Here is a 16520-nt window from a genome sequence, read left to right as displayed (position 1 = left end):
GAAGGACACTGACTGTCTGCTATTAGCTTACACTGGAAACCTTTTTTCTTTGTAAAATCACGCTAAAGAGACACCAGATATGATTGGCAACTGTCAAAGCACGCTGGCACAGGTCTGCAGAGCACACGCTGAAGTAGGCCTGACACCATGATGCTTGCAGACAACTAACTGATCTTCTATTACAGTGAAAAAAAATGATTTCTTTAAAATCTAAAGCTTAAGCTATTGTTAAAACAGATATGAGTGGTGGCACTGACTGTGCAAATGGGCAAGTCATCCAACCTGACACAGAAGCTGGCAGGCAGGCAACTGCTCTTCTATTACAGTGAAAAAAAAATGATTTATTTTAAATCTAAAGCTTAACCAATTGTTAAAACAGATATGAGTGGTGGCACTGGGCTAGTGGGCACAGTATCCAATGTGAACCTCACACAGAAGCTGGCAGGCAGGCAACTGCTCTTCTATTACAGTGAAAAAAATTATTTATTTAAAATCTAAAGCTTAACCAATTGTTAAAACAGATATGAGTGGTGGCACTGACTGTGCAAATGGGCAAGGCATCCAACCTCACACAGAAGCTGGCAGGCAGGCAACTGCTCTTCTATTACAGTGAAATTTTTTTATTTATTTTAAATCTAAAGCTTAACCAATTGTTAAAACAGATATGAGTGGTGGCACTGGGCTAGTGGGCACAGTATCCAATGTGAACCTCACACAGAAGCTGGCAGGCAGGCAACTGCTCTTCTATTACAGTGAAAAAAATGATTTATTTAAAATCTAAAGCTTAACCAATTGTTAAAACAGATATGAGTGGTGGCACTGACTGTGCAAATGGGCAAGGCATCCAACCTGACACAGAAGCTGGCAGGCAGGCAACTGCTCTTCTATTACAGTGAAAAAAAATTAGTTATTTTAAATCTAAAGCGTAACCAATTGTTAAAACAGATATGAGTGGTGGCACTGACTCTGCAAATGGGCAAGGCATCCAACCTCACACAGAAGCTGGCAGGCAGGCAACTGCTCTTCTATTACAGTGAATTTTTTTTATTTATTTTAAATCTAAAGCTTAACCAATTGTTAAAACAGATATGAGTGGTGGCACTGGGCTAGTGGGCACAGTATCCAATGTGAACCTCACACAGAAGCTGGCAGGCAGGCAACTGCTCTTCTATTACAGTGAAAAAAATGATTTATTTAAAATCTAAAGCTTAACCAATTGTTAAAACAGATATGAGTGGTGGCACTGACTGTGCAAATGGGCAAGGCATCCAACCTGACACAGAAGCTGGCAGGCAGGCAACTGCTCTTCTATTACAGTGAAAAAAAATTAGTTATTTTAAATCTAAAGCGTAACCAATTGTTAAAACAGATATGAGTGGTGGCACTGACTGTGCAAATGGGCAAGGCATCCAACCTCACACAGAAGCTGGCAGGCAGGCAACTGCTCTTCTATTACAGTGAAAAAAAATATTTATTTTAAATGTAAAGCTTAACCTATTGTTAAAACAGATATGAGTGGTGGCACTGGGCAAATAGGCACAGTATCCAATGTGAACCTCACACAGAAGCTGGCAGGCAGGCACCTGCAATTACATTACACAGAAAAAAAAAAAAAAGCAGCCTGATGTTCTAGCCCTAAAAAGGGCTTTTTGGGGTGCTGTCCTTACAGCAGAGATCAGATGAGTCCTTCAGGATTGTAGTGGACACTGAATACCCTAGCCTAGCTATCAATTTCCCTATCTAATCAGCAGCAGCTAAACTTTCCCTCCTCTCACTAAGCATGCATCTTCCGAATGAATCGAAAATGGATGCTGATAGGGAGGTTGGAGGGTGTGGAAGGGAGGGAGTGCTGCTGATTGGCTGGAATGTGTCTGCTGACCGAGAGGCACAGGGTCAAAGTTTGCCCAATGATGACGAATAGGGGGAGGATCGAACTGCGCATGTGTCCGCCCGCCGTGGCGTACGCGAACACGCTAAGTTCACCGGGAACTGTTCGCCGGCGGACAGTTCGGTACATCACTACTTGTGTATTCTTTACGCCGAAGTGCATAACTTTGCATTTTTTAACATTTAATTTCATCTGCCATTTGATTGCCCAGTCCCCCATTCTATCTAAATCCCTCTGCAGCAAAGTAATATCTTGCTCACATGGTATTATTTTACAAAGTTTTGTGGCATCTGCAAACACTGAAACATGACTTTCAATGCTGTCTTCAAGATCATTTATAAACATGTTAAATAGAATGGGTTCCAGAACAGACCGCTGAGGAACACCACTTGCCACCTCTGTCCAGCTTGAAAATTTACCATTAATGAATACTCTTTGTACTCCGTTTTACCCAAGAACAAGCATTTTCATCTAGAACGATTTCCTTGAGTTTGAACACTAATCTATTGTGTGGAACTGTATCAAATGCCTTGGCAAAATCCAAATAGATCACATCCACTGCAACACCCTGATCTATACTTCTATTTACTTCTTCGTAGAACGCAATCAAGTTAGTTTGGCATGACCTGTGCTTCATAAAACCATGCTGATTTTTGCTGATAACCATGTTCTTCTCAAGGAATTCTTGAATATTATCCCTTAATAACTTTTCAAATATTTTACCAGTCACAGAAGTTAAGCTCACAGGTCTATAATTTCCAGGCAAGGATTTTGAACCCTTTTTGAATATAGGAACCACATCTGCCTTCCTCCAATCCTCTGGAACACTTCCTGAAAGAAAAGAATCTTGAAAGATTAAAAACAGAGCTTCACTTATTTCTACACTTAAGTTTCTTAAGTACACGTGGATGGATACCGTCAGGCCCTGGAGCTGTGTTTATATTAACTTTCTTTAGTTGCTGCAGCACCTTGTCTTGAGTTAACCAATTACAATTATTCTGCAGGTTTTTAGTAGCAATCATTTGCACATCTATTGCCATGGGTTCTTCCTTAATATATACTGAGGAGAAATAGTTACTTAAAATTCCTGCCTTTTCTTGGTCTTCATTAACTAACACCCCCATTTCAGTTTTTAGTGTACCTACACTTTCATTTTTGGGTTTTTTAGAATTTATGTACCGTATATACTCGAGTATAAGCCGACCCGAATATAAGCCGAGGCCCCTAATTTTACCCCCAAAAACTGGGAAAACTTATTGACTCGAGTATAAGACTAGGGTGGGAAATGCAGCAGCTACTGGTAAATTTCTAAATAAAATTAGATCCTAAAAAAATTATATTGATTGAATATTTATTTACAGTGTGTGTATATAATGAATGCAGTGTGTGTGTATGAATGTAGTGTGTGTGTATGAATGTAGTGTGTGCGTATGAATGCAGTGTGCGTATGAGTGCAGTGTGCGGATGAGTGCAGTGCGTGTATGAGTGCAGTGCGTGAGTGTATGAGTGCAGTGTGTGTGTGCAGTGCGTGTATGAGTGCAGTGCGTGTATGAGTGCAGTGTGTATGAGTGCAGTGCGTGTATGAGTGCAGTGTGTGAGTGCAGTGTGTGTGTATGAGTGCAGTGTGTGTGTGTATGAGTGCAGTGTGTGTGCGTATATATTAATTGAATATTTATTTTCAGTGTGTGTATATAATGAATGCAGTGTGTGTGTATGAGTGCAGTGTGTATGAGTGTAGTGCGTGTATGAGTGCAGTGTGCGTATGAGTGCAGTGTGTATGAGTGCAGTGCGTGAGTGCAGTGTGTGTGTATGAGTGCAGTGTGTGTGTATGAGTGCAGTGTGAGTGCAGTGTGTGTATGAGTGCAGTGTGTGTGCGTATATATTAATTGAATATTTATTTCCAGTGTGTGTATATAATGAGTGCAGTGTGTATGAGTGCAGTGTGTATGAGTGCAGTGTGTGTGTATGAGTGCAGTGTGTGTGAGTGCAGTGTGTATGAGTGCAGTGTGTGTGTATGAGTGCAGTGTGTGTGAGTGCAGTGTGTGTGTGAGTGCAGTGTGTGTGTGAGTGCAGTGTGTGTATGAGTGCAGTGTATGTGTGAGTGCAGTGTGTGTGTGAGTGCAGTGTGTGTGTGAGTGCAGTGTGTGTATGAGTGCAGTGTGTGTGTGAATGCAGTGTGTGTGTGAGTGCAGTGTGTGTGAGTGCAGTGTGTGTGAGTGCTGTGTGTGTATATGAATGAAGTGTGAGTGTGTGATGCAGTGTGTGATGCAGTGTGTGATGCAGTGTGTGTGTATGTGTTGGTGGGGGTGGGCATTTGATATATTATTCATTATTATTTTTTTTATTTTTTTTATATTATTATTATTTTTTTATTATTATTTATTATTTAATTATTATTAATTTTTTTTTTAATTATCTTTTTTTTTTCGTCCCCCCTCCCTGCTTGCTAGCTGGCCAGGGAGGGGTGCTCCTTCCCTGGTGGTCCAGTGTCATTGGTAGTTCAGTGGGGGGAGAGGGGTGCTGGCAGAGCTGTACTTACCTTTCCTGCAGCTCCTGTCAGCTCTCTCCTCCTCCGCGCGGTCTGTGCAGCTCCCTCTGTCAGCTCCCAGTGTAAGTCTCGCGAGAGCCGCGGCTCTCGCGAGACTTACACTGGGAGCTGACCGAGGTGCTGAACGGACGGCGCGGAGGAGGAGAGAGCTGACAGGAGCTGCAGGAAAGGTAAGTACAGCTCTGCCAGCCCCCCTCTCCCCCGGTCTGTATTATGGCAATGCAAATTGCCATAATACAGACTCTGACTCGAGTATAAGCCGAGTTGGGGTTTTTCAGCACAAAAAATGTGCTGAAAAACTCGGCTTATACTCGAGTATATACGGTACTTAAAAATGCTTTGGGGTTGGTTTTGCTTTCTTTAGCTAACATTTTTTCATTTTGAACTTTAGCAAGTCTAATTGCCTTTTTGCACGCATTATTTGCTTCCTTATATCTTTTATAAGATGCTACTGATTTGTCCGATTTAAATGCTTTAAATGCCCTTTTCTTATTTTTCATCTCTTGTTTTACTTCTCTACTAAGCCACATTGGTTTTAATTTGTTTCTTTTATATTTATTTCCCAATGGTACATACTGAGAAATGTACCTTTCTAATATTTGCACCTTTCTAAGATGATCCATTTATCCTCAGTGTTCTTTTCACTAAAGAGTTTATGCCAGTCAATATATTGTAAAGCTTCCCTTAACTTATTGAAATTGGGCTTTTTAAAATTATATGTTTTAGTATACCCCATGTGCTTTTGTTTTTTTGAGTTTAATTCAAAGGACACTATATTGTGATCACTATTTCCCAAGTGCTCACCTACTTGAATGTTGGTCAAAAGATCAACATTGTTTGTTAAAACCAGGTCCAGACAAGCGTCTAGTTGGTGCTTGTACAAGTTGTGACATGAAGGTGTCATTTAGCAAGTTTAAAAACCTAATTCCCTTTGTTGAGCTACTAGTCCCTCTGTCCCAATTTATGTCCGGGTAATTAAAATCTCCAATAACGTGGTACCCAGATTTGCAGCTTTCTCAATTTGCTCAAACAGCTGTTGTTCCTCGTCAATATTAACATTAGGTGGTTTATAACATATCCCAACCAATAGTTTATGTAACAGTGAAAGGCAGTGTTTCATGGGTAATTAGATGTTGAGAGAGAGGTCTCCCATCAATGGCCTCGACGGCCAAGGGTGATGATCTCTCCTTGATGGGTAGGAGGTGTTTACTGGCAAATTGCATGTCGATAAAGTTTCCTGCAGCACCTGAGTCCATCAGGGCTTTACATGAAAAACCTATCTTGTTGCATCAAGCAGTAATGTAAAGGAGAAATCTACTTTGGGTAGTACCAGGGAACACATCCATCACACCTAAGACCAGTCCACTTGTGGTTCTTAGGTGTGAAGGATTTCCGGACATATGGGACAAGCATTTCTCATGTCCTTTCTTGCCACAATATAAGCAAAGGCCTTCTTTCCTCTTAAACTGTCTTTCTGCCTCTGACAGTCTCATAACCCCTAACTGTACATGTTCGGTTTTAGACTGCATTGGTGGGCCAGAAACAACAAGACTAGAGAAGCAAGGTGCCAGTGACATGTTCCTATGTCTGGTTCTATTTCTAGTTATCTCATTGTTCCTAAGTCGATCATCTATATGCATCACGTAAGTGATGTATTCATTTAATCTCCATGATAGTCCTTTGGCTGCAATCTCATCAAGGATAGCTTCGGATAATCCCTCTGAGAATGTGGTGATTAATCCGTTATTAGTCAAGTCTACCTCAGAAGCCAGGGTGTGAAATTCTATAGCACCGGTTCCCTTGCTTGATACGCATTAGGGCAGAGGCGGCGTTGCTCTCCCTTCCCAATGGTTCAAATGTTAATTTGAATTCCGCAAGGAATTCTTGGTAATTATGGGCAACATTCTTATTACTCTCTTATAATGTATTGGCCCAGGCTAAGGTTTTACCTTGTAGTTGGTTCATTAAGTACCCAATGTTAGCTCTATCTGTGGGAAAGGACCCGGGTGAAGCTTCAAAATGGTACTCAATCTGATCATGGAATCCCCGACATTCTTGAGTATTACCTTCAAAATGCAGGGGTGGAGATTGGGACACACTCTCGGATAACCATCTAGGGGAAACCAAGACAGGGCAATGAGCTAAGGGAATATGAGAGTTTAAATAACCCTTTTGCAGATCCGATTGGCTGTACCTAGCCCTTGACCAACAAATGTGCGTGTTCATCTTTTGCATGTCATCACCCACACGTCGATGTTGTCTTTACCATGGATGGACATGGGGCTATATATTGCATGGGTCTGCAGTGGTCGGCGTCCACCGGCATGTCTCAAAAGCCAGGCATGATAGCAGAAGACTGCCGAGTGGCACTCCCCTCTATTTTCGGAAGGTAATTATCTCAGTTTTTGTCATATGAAGAATACGTGACCGGAAAGTATATTGTTATGCTTTGGTCTAAGTATTTTGGGTATCCAAGCTAGTGAAGTTAATAGTTGTCCCTCTGTGTGTATGGCTTCTATTTGAATCCACACTGGTAGTGTTGGATATTGATATGCGGACAGTAATGTTCCTATGAGTGTTGCATTGTAATAGAAAAGTAAATTTAGCATGCCCATTCCACCTTTGGTATAATGTGGTTGCTGCAACCCTAGGCCTCTTTCCATCCCACATGTAGTTGTTAAGGACCATTTGTGCTTCCTTGAGCTAGCTTCGCGGAAGTCGGATTTGTAGGATCCCGAAGAAATATTGCAGTATTGGAAGGATGAGCATTTTTACTGTTGCTATCTTGCCTGACATATTTGCCTTTTCAGCTTTGGAGCTGGGTTTCAATGGTCTTAATTAGCTTTACATATTTTGGGATATATAGCTTTTGTGTAGATGCAGTAATGGTTATACTTAAGAATGTGAGTTTGCGTTGCAGCATTATGACAACATTTTTGGGTGTATGAACGCTCAGTGCTTGTGTTTTTGTAACATTGAGTTTATATTACGAGCACTGAATATATTGGTCTAGTATCTGTTGGAGATTTGGTATGGAGATTTCAGATTTTGTTATTGACATCATCATATCATCCACAAACTCTCCACCATACTCATACCATGGATGTTGTTATTAGTATGTATAAGTTGCACAAGAGGCTCCAGGGCCAATATATAGAATATATAGCCTCTTGCCATTGGATATTGAGAATGCACGTGACGTAAGCCCTCCTGTGACAAACTCCCCTTTCCAAGTGAGTTTTCCACAAGTTCCTGGAGGAGCCTACTTGCCAGCCTCCTGCCCACAGACTATGGGCCCTGCAGGGAAACCTGTAAGACACTACCCAAACTTGACCGACTGTTAGCACTGATTTCCCTGGAACTGTTTTGGCATAGGACCATGTAAACGGTCAGTCAAAACTATGACTTCCGGGGCAGAGTCGACTGCCAAACAGCATGGACGTGTGTTAGCTGAGCTCCTCAATCTTGGAAAACCAATCCACTGCCATCAGGCACTAAAACTCTTAAAATGGGTCACCCAAAACGCTCCACTGCTGGACAGCACCCTGCTGGCAAGACACCGGCAGGAAAAAACGGAACTATGACAAAATTACTCAGAGATACTGCAGAACATGCACCCGACCCAGTAGGCCCCAACGAGGCCCCAGACTCACCTCCAATCTGCTCCGCTTCAATGAGCCCAGCGGGGTCTGAGGTCTCCTCACATTCGACAGACCCAGACTTCAGAGAGATACTCAAAGCTCTCCCCTCTAAACAGGACCTGGACTTCATGCTGCCCAAGTTAGAAGCCTTGTTTCAAACCAAGCTGGACGCAATAGGAGCTGACTTCAAGCAGACTAAACACAGGATATCCTCCCTTGAAGAAGATAGAGACAGGATGCAAGCGCAAATTAGAGCGCTCCGAGACACAGTGTTAGCTCAAAATAATCAGGTATCAATCCTACAATGATCACTGGACGATCTGGACAACAGGGGACGGCGAAACAATTTGAGAGTGAAGGGCCTTCCAGAAACAGACCTGGGAAACCTTCCCAACATACTGCAGGAACTCTTCAACCTTATACTCAGCTGGCCTATAGACACACACATAACCTTTGATAGGGCCCATAGAGCCCTACGCCCTAGGAGCACACCGTCCGATATGCCCAGAAATGTGATTTGCAGACTGCACTACTACGAGTGCAAGAATAAAATTATGGAGGCTTTGCGTCACTCTCAGCAACCCCTTCTCTACCATGAAGCCCCGATTGCAATCTATCCTGATCTGTCATGGATGACACTGCAGGCCCGCAGAGTGCTGAAGCCCATCACGATCAGCTCCGAGCTCGGAATCTGCGATATCGCTGGGGCTTCCCACTCTCGCTCACAGCTACCTACAATGGGGCATCACACACTATCTCCTCCATCCACGATGTTCCGGTATTCCTAAGAGATATGGACCTACCTAACATCCAGGTTCCAGACTGGTACGGCACTGACCCGTCGCCTAACTCCTCACGACTGCCGCACCTCAATCAGTGGCAACAAACGCCCAAGAAAAGAAGAACAGATCGAGTGGCAACCACCCCAGAAGATTCAGCGCACCACTAAATGACCAGCACCCACAGCTATGACCACAAGACAGCGCCCAACTGCCATGGACTCACACCACCCCCTCATCTTGCCCTGACAGACGACGACACCCCACAGAGGAAAAGATACCTTGCTGGGACTCATACTCACCGACATACCGCAACAGCGATGGGAGAAGCTCCAGCCAACACCTCCGTAGCAGCACAGCAACCTCTGACGAAGAGACTCTGCTTCTGTTGGACACGCAAGTAGTGCTTTAACCAACGACTATGACCTTACCCCCAGGGTAGCCCCCGGTACACCCTACTCATAATCATTAATCCCCCCCTGTCCCATACCTCCCTAGCTTAAACTGCCCCCACGGCACGGAACTGTGCAGAGTGCCCAAGGCCAGGCACAGGGGAAGCAGTGAAATATGGCCACATAAGTCCCTAAGCTTGTCATCTGCTAACCTGAACGTTGGACTCTGGCTTACCGACCCATGACCTAGGCAGGTTCATAAGTGCCTACTGTGGTTCACAGAGGCCTGATACCCCCCGATAGATGTGGACTCCTAAACTCAAAGTGTTTTTACCAATATTTGCTATATGATTGTTTGATTTTCCTCCCTTCAAGCCCTGCACATACCTAACCCCCCTTATGTACCCTACTTTCCCATTTGCACCGTACACCGTATTCCCTCCCTCCCTCCCTTTTTTACCCGCTCACATCATGGTATACAGTAGTTAGGCATGATCCTAACTGACATGTGATGTTAATGTAATATGTGTGAATGATATATGGACTTCACCCACTGAGATAGGAAGGGATTTGGTCTCCGGAACACTTTCCCCGAGGCTATCAAACTCCATTGTGGTCTGTGCTACTTCCACTTTAACCAAGGTCAATTCTCGACCCGCCCCCCCGGCGTGCAGGCGCTCCAGTCCCTAACCCACAGGACACAGCGGCAACGACCGCATAAGCCCATGAGCCTGTCACACGCTAAGCTGGCTGTTAGACCATGACGCAATTCAGCTTAAGTTAAGCTGGCCACTACGTGCTACACGAGCACTCCCCGGGCTTGGCGACACCTAACAGATATGTGACAGCATAACCAGGTGTGTTTATAAATAAACAAACACGGGGCTATCTCAGCGTCTCAGTATTGCGACCATGTTGTCCTCTTCTCGTTCATACCCAGACGTCCTTATGACAAGATGTGATACTCTCTGCCAACAACGTCAAACTGTGATGCAAAATTTGTTGTTTGAACATTATACGGGGACATACTCCCTACCCTTACCCTCCTCCCCCCCCTATCTAACACGATCCGAGATGAGGGACACATCCGTGACTCCTGTACCCCTTGAGGAGCGATGCAAGCTTAGCCTCGACGGGCTGTCCTTAATTATCTAAATGAGACTTGTCACCAAAGCTGCATCGCTATCACGAAGGACGACCCCCCCCCATTCCCTCCCCTTGCCTGCCCCACTCCTTCCTGACAGTATACCTAAGTATAACGACATATGGGACAAAAATAAATACATTAATAAATAATAAAAAAATACTAATAAAAAATAATAATAATAATAAAAATAAGATAAATAAATAACTAAAAATAAACAGTATACATGCCCCTCATTATAGGACCCGAGTAACACTAAGCTGCACATGCAAAACACTATGGCGACTACGCTACAACTCCCAAGGCAATGACCGCTGCAACACGATTGCGCTGTACAATGCCAACTCAAAAACCTAAGATACACACACAACCACATGGCCCGACTCCTATCTGTCCCATTACCCTCCATTGGAGACTCACCAGCAGCCCAATATAGACCCTGCGTGGTCGCGCACCTTACCTAACTCAACATAATCCTGTGCCCTCGCACCCCACACCAGTCCGTGGCAGGACATAGACACAGGCGCTAAACACGAAGTCCCAACTACAGATGTTGCCCCACACCCTTACATCAGAATTTAGATTATTGGATTGGTCCCCAAGAGGCAAACACACACAGACTGCTTACGTTCCATACCCACACAGGGAACTAGACAGTTCTTCTCCTCACCCGCTACCAGCAAGGCGGGTAAGCAGACCATTCGGCTCCTTACATAGATCGGAGTGACCTATCCGAGGTGAGCACCTGGTACCCCAGTGGTTTGACTTAACCACTTTCGGTACGCCACCAGAGGATACTCCCGGCTGTCTGTATACCTTGCAGTATACATCTGCACGAGAAACACACTGTTAGACAGCTCTTCCCATTGTACATAGTTTTGTTATAAAAATACCACCCGCATCCCTTCCCCCCCTGTCTCAGCCCCTTGTTCCCCTCCCTCCCCACAAATGACAACTGCTACGTCAACTCCAGAAGGGCAAAGTGGAGTAGAAAAGATGACACAGCCACACTCACCAATGGCCACCATACGCATTGTTACACTTAATGTCAGAGGTCTTAATACCCCTGAAAAGCGATCCATGGCCCTTAATGAACTACACACATTGAAGGTTGATATAGCCTTCCTGCAAGAGACACATTTTAAAAAAGCGGCAGCCCCCACCCTCAGAAACAGAAGATATCCAACCGGATACTTTAGCAACTTCACTGACACGAAGGCGAGAGGGGTGGCGATCCTGTTCTCAGCCCATGTGCCCTTTACGTACTCCTCCCACAAATCAGATGACGCGGGAAGACTGCTCATGGTCAAAGGCCACATAGGCCTGACCGCAGTCACACTTGTAAATACATATCTCCCCAACAGACGCCAATGCCACATGTTCAAAAAAGAGCTCAAAGCCATAGAACAATTCACTAAAGGTATTCTAATTCTTGGCGGAGACTTTAACCTCTCGCTAGACTCACAAATGGACACAACATCCCAAGCGACGTAATACCAAACATCAGCGCGTGCGCGACTAGCCAAACTCTTAGACAATGGACAACTTTACGACTGTTGGTGCACCACACTTCCATCGACCAAAGACTTCTCATTTTACTCATCCCATACACATACATACTCTAGATTGGACATGCTCTTCCTCCACCTAGTACAATCTGTCAGCTATGGATCTATCACATGGTCAGACCATGCACCCCTATCACTAGACCTACACATACCTACCATCCCACAAAAAACGTTCCAATGGAAACTCAATGATCTTCTTCTTAATATTCCTGAAGTAGTTTCACAGCTTAAAAACTCAATAGACAGCTACTTCACCACCAACGCTACCCCTTCCTCACCCCCGCCTGTCACGTAGGAGGCACATAAATGTGTACTGAGGGGAGAAATAATAGCGTTAGCTGCACGTCACAAAAAGACCAGGGAGGCCAAGATCCGTACACTTACAGAAGACATAAGAACACTAGAGACCAAACACAAAACAGACACACAACTGAGCACCTACACAGCCCTCACAGCTAAACGATCAGCCCTTCAGGATCTACTAAATGCTAAAATCAAACGCACACTTATGCTCACAAAGCACTCTTACTATGCCCAAGGAGGTAAATGTGGCCGCCTACTCGCAAACTCTCTGAAACAACAAAGGCAGTCGACCTTCATCTCCAAAATTAAAACCCCCTCAGGAGCCGTATCATATAAACTCCCAGACATACTGTCAGCCTTTCACGACTTTTATACTAAGCTTTACAACCTAAGAGATTCCCCTCCACCGAGCCAAGACATTGAAAGATTCCTGAATGCCAGAATCCACCAAAATAAACCTACCAATGTCCTTCCAACACTAGATGCACCACTATCCACCGACGAAGTTGCCTTAGCTATAAGACACCTTAAACTGGGGAAAAGTTCAGGCCCTGATGGCTTCACGGCCAAATATTATAATACGTTCTCGACCTCCCTATCTGAACCCTTCACACAAGCATTTAACTCTCTCGCCCACTCAGCTACCTTCCCTAAGGCATCATTGGAGGCCCACATAGCCCTCATACCAAAACCGGGTAAAGACCCGACCAACTGTGGCAGCTACCGCCCTATATCCTTGATAAATTTAGACGTGAAAATATTTACGAAAATATTAGCCACCCGTTTGAAGCCACTGCTCCACTGATACACTCAGACCAGGCGGGCTTCGTCCCCAATAGAGAGGCAAAACATAACACCACAAAAATCCGAAACCTGATATATATGGCACAACGCCTTCAAACTGAGAGCCTCCTACTCTCAATTGACACGGAAAAGGCATTTGACAGGATAGACTGGTCACTATTGACAGCGACCCTGCGAAAGTTTGGTTTCGGACCCAGATGGTTGGAGTGGATGGAAGCCATCTACTCCAATCCCACAGCCCGTCTAAGAGTCAACGGACAACTCTCAGACCCAGTTCAAATAAGAAATGGTACAAGGCAGGGCTGCCCCCTTTCCCCACTCCTCTTTATCATCGTATTAGAACCCTTCTTACAACCCAGTAATTAAGGGCATCCAAATACAAAGTGCAGAATACAACGTCTCAGCGTTCGCTGATGATTTACTATTACTATTCACCATACAAACACCAGACTCTTCGTTGCCCCCCCCCCCTTAGAAGAAATCACTCTGTACCATAAACTTTCCAATTTTCAAGTTAACTACTCGAAAAGCGAGATCTTGCCACTTTGAATAACTCCCCTCTCACGCACGCACCTGCAAGCAGCATTTCCCTTTGCGTGGGTGGACAGATCCATTACGTACCTAGGTGTCCGCCTATCAGCAGACCTATCGTCCATATTCGCTCTGAACTACGACCCATTATACCTAGCCTACAAACATGGCACAAACCGCAATTCTCATGGCTCTGTAGAATCAACATTCTTAAAATGAACTCCCTCCCTAAGATACTTTACCTCTTCCAAACTCTGCCCATAGCAATACCAAAATCCTTTTTCACTAAGCTCAGTCAACTTTTCACCACCTTTATGTGGGCACAGAAGCAACCCAGAATCTCCTACGAGGTTCTCACTAGGCACAGATCCTGCAGAGGACTGGGCCTTCCACACATGGAATGCTACTATAAGGCAGTAATTCTCTCTAGAATCCAAGACTGGTCTACCCATCCACCAACACGGCAATGGGTAACCCCACGAAAGCACAGTAAGCCTAGTGCCCCTTTATACTCTCCCATGGCAGAGAGTCATCCCCTCAAAACTGCTCTCGTGCTGTTCCGCTCACCCCACCATTCTTCCCACACTCAGGACTTGGACGGGCATGCGAGAGGCTGAGAATATTTCTACTCACCCATCCCCTCTGTTTCCCATCACACACAACCCACTCTTTCCCCCGGGAATGCAACCTGGGACATACCAACGATACAATAAAATGTTGGACGCCCCCTACCTAATGCTCGGCTCAGTAATCGAGAAGGACTCCATACGGACACTGGCTACTCTGATAGACCCTGAGGTTCCACACGCATTACATGCATTTCACTATGCCCAATTGACCCACTTCCTAATGACTAACACATCCCTACTCAGGTGCTCCCACACCTTGTCTGACTTTGAGACACATTGCCTGACCCACAACGTCAAGACTAAACAATGAACGACTGCTGCAGGCCGAACATGGCTCCCAACTACCCCCTTTCACTGACTCCTGGTCGACTGACCTGAATACACAAATCACGATACCACAATGGCGCACTGCCCTGGTCAAAATTCACCATATCTTCCCTGGCACTCCGGACGTGTGCTGGAAATGCTCTCAACCGAGGGCATCCCTCGCACACATGTGGTGGGATTGTCCGCTCACGCGGAGATACTGGACCAACATAGCATCAATGATCAACGCCATCACAGGTACCCAACTGCCTCACACCCCACACACTCTGCTGTTCCTGATCCTACCCACTTCAACCCCCAAACCACAAAAAATCCTCCTGACACATCTCCTGATCGCGGCCAATCTGCTCATCCCAGTGAAATGGAAAAATCCAGCAGTGCCCACAATTAGGGAATGGATAGCGAAGGTGGACTCTATCAAATCCATGGAAGAGATTCATGCCGCCACTTCCCACAGATATACGCTTTTCAAGGAAACATGGGAACCATGGGTGAGATTTCTGGCCGAGGACTCAGCTTGAATACCCGTTCCAACCCTTCCAATCTGAGATACTCTCCGAGAAGGGACATCCACACCGCGTTTAAGCAGCACAACACAAATACCTCACATGACCACTTGAGAGACCAAACTGGGCAGCCGGAGCCACCACGCAATGCAATAGACACTCCCAAATACAATACTTATCCAACACTTGGGAAAGTAATAGCCACCCGAGTTAGGACATACCCACAAGCAGGAGAACTGGGGAGGGCAACACCACACAACACCAGACTACAAAGAAAAAACATATACTGTACAGTAACCGAAATAATAATCAGGGCTACTTTCCCAGAGACAATGACCGGGACGGGTTAAAGACAATCCCTACTCTCAGTCTCGATGTAAATCTCAGGAACAAATACGAAAACAATGATACACTTCCTGTACAACTTCATGTCTCTTACAATGTATCCATTCTGAAATGTATATATGCTATATTGAATACTTTATCCACTAAATATGATGTCAGTTGTCACCCTTGCTGTAACCCTAAATATCCCCCCTTCTGTAACCTTTTCAATATGACTTTAATTGTTTTTGAAAAACAAATAAAAACTAAAAAAAAAAAAAAACAGGTACACTAATCCAGACCCATCTCAAATGAGATCCAAAGGGACATAAAGTCACTTTAGTGTCAACTAGACAACTTGGTTCACAAGGTAAAAAATGCAATGATAATATGCCTTTACAGTTTATCGCTTGTTTACTAATCCTTTATTTGTTACAACAAACTGTACACAGCTTATACATTAACTGAGCTCTATATAAACCAATGCTGCTATGCAACAACTTGTAATTTTACAATGTCCTTTATCCATATTGTATACCTGTAACAAATGTACGCCTTTACACTGGTTCTTATATATTTCATATACTTGTAACTTCTTATGCATGTTTAAGACAAAATGAAAAATGTTACAAAAAAATATGACTTCCAGGAAATTCCTGAACCCCTGAACCGATCTGTGTGATTTTTGGATATGTTGTTCACCAAGATCGGGGCTCTCAGAATGTTGCTTTTATGGGTTTTTATATGTTTTTAAGGTACTTTTTGAGGTTTCATAAAATGGTATGTTTTTCTGTGCTTGGAGATAATTGGGTTAGATTAGTACAGTTCCTGATTCAATTATCTCCCAAGTACAGAGAAGGGATTCTATTGTTTGTGTATGGGAGAGTCTCACTGTATGACTCTGTTTGTATTGGTTTATTCACTTTGTGTGCCTGTGCCCAACAAGGTCCACCTGGGTGTCACCCTTGTTGGGAAACTTGCATAAAAGGCCAGTGTGCCTCCATTTAAATCCTATTCCAGCTTACACTACAAAACTGTGTGTGTCGTCCTGTTATTGGAGGGAAAGAAGATTTACTCCTGTGTCTGCTGTTTCAGCTTGCAGGAGATTCAATGGGGAAAGTCCTTTTAAGGACTAG

The sequence above is a fragment of the Pelobates fuscus genome, chromosome 2 (genome assembly GCF_036172605.1).
Source record: "Pelobates fuscus isolate aPelFus1 chromosome 2, aPelFus1.pri, whole genome shotgun sequence".
NCBI classification, from domain to species: Eukaryota; Metazoa; Chordata; class Amphibia; order Anura; family Pelobatidae; genus Pelobates; species Pelobates fuscus.
The sequence above is the reverse complement of the archived record's forward strand: the minus strand, read 5'-3'. Positions refer to the sequence as shown.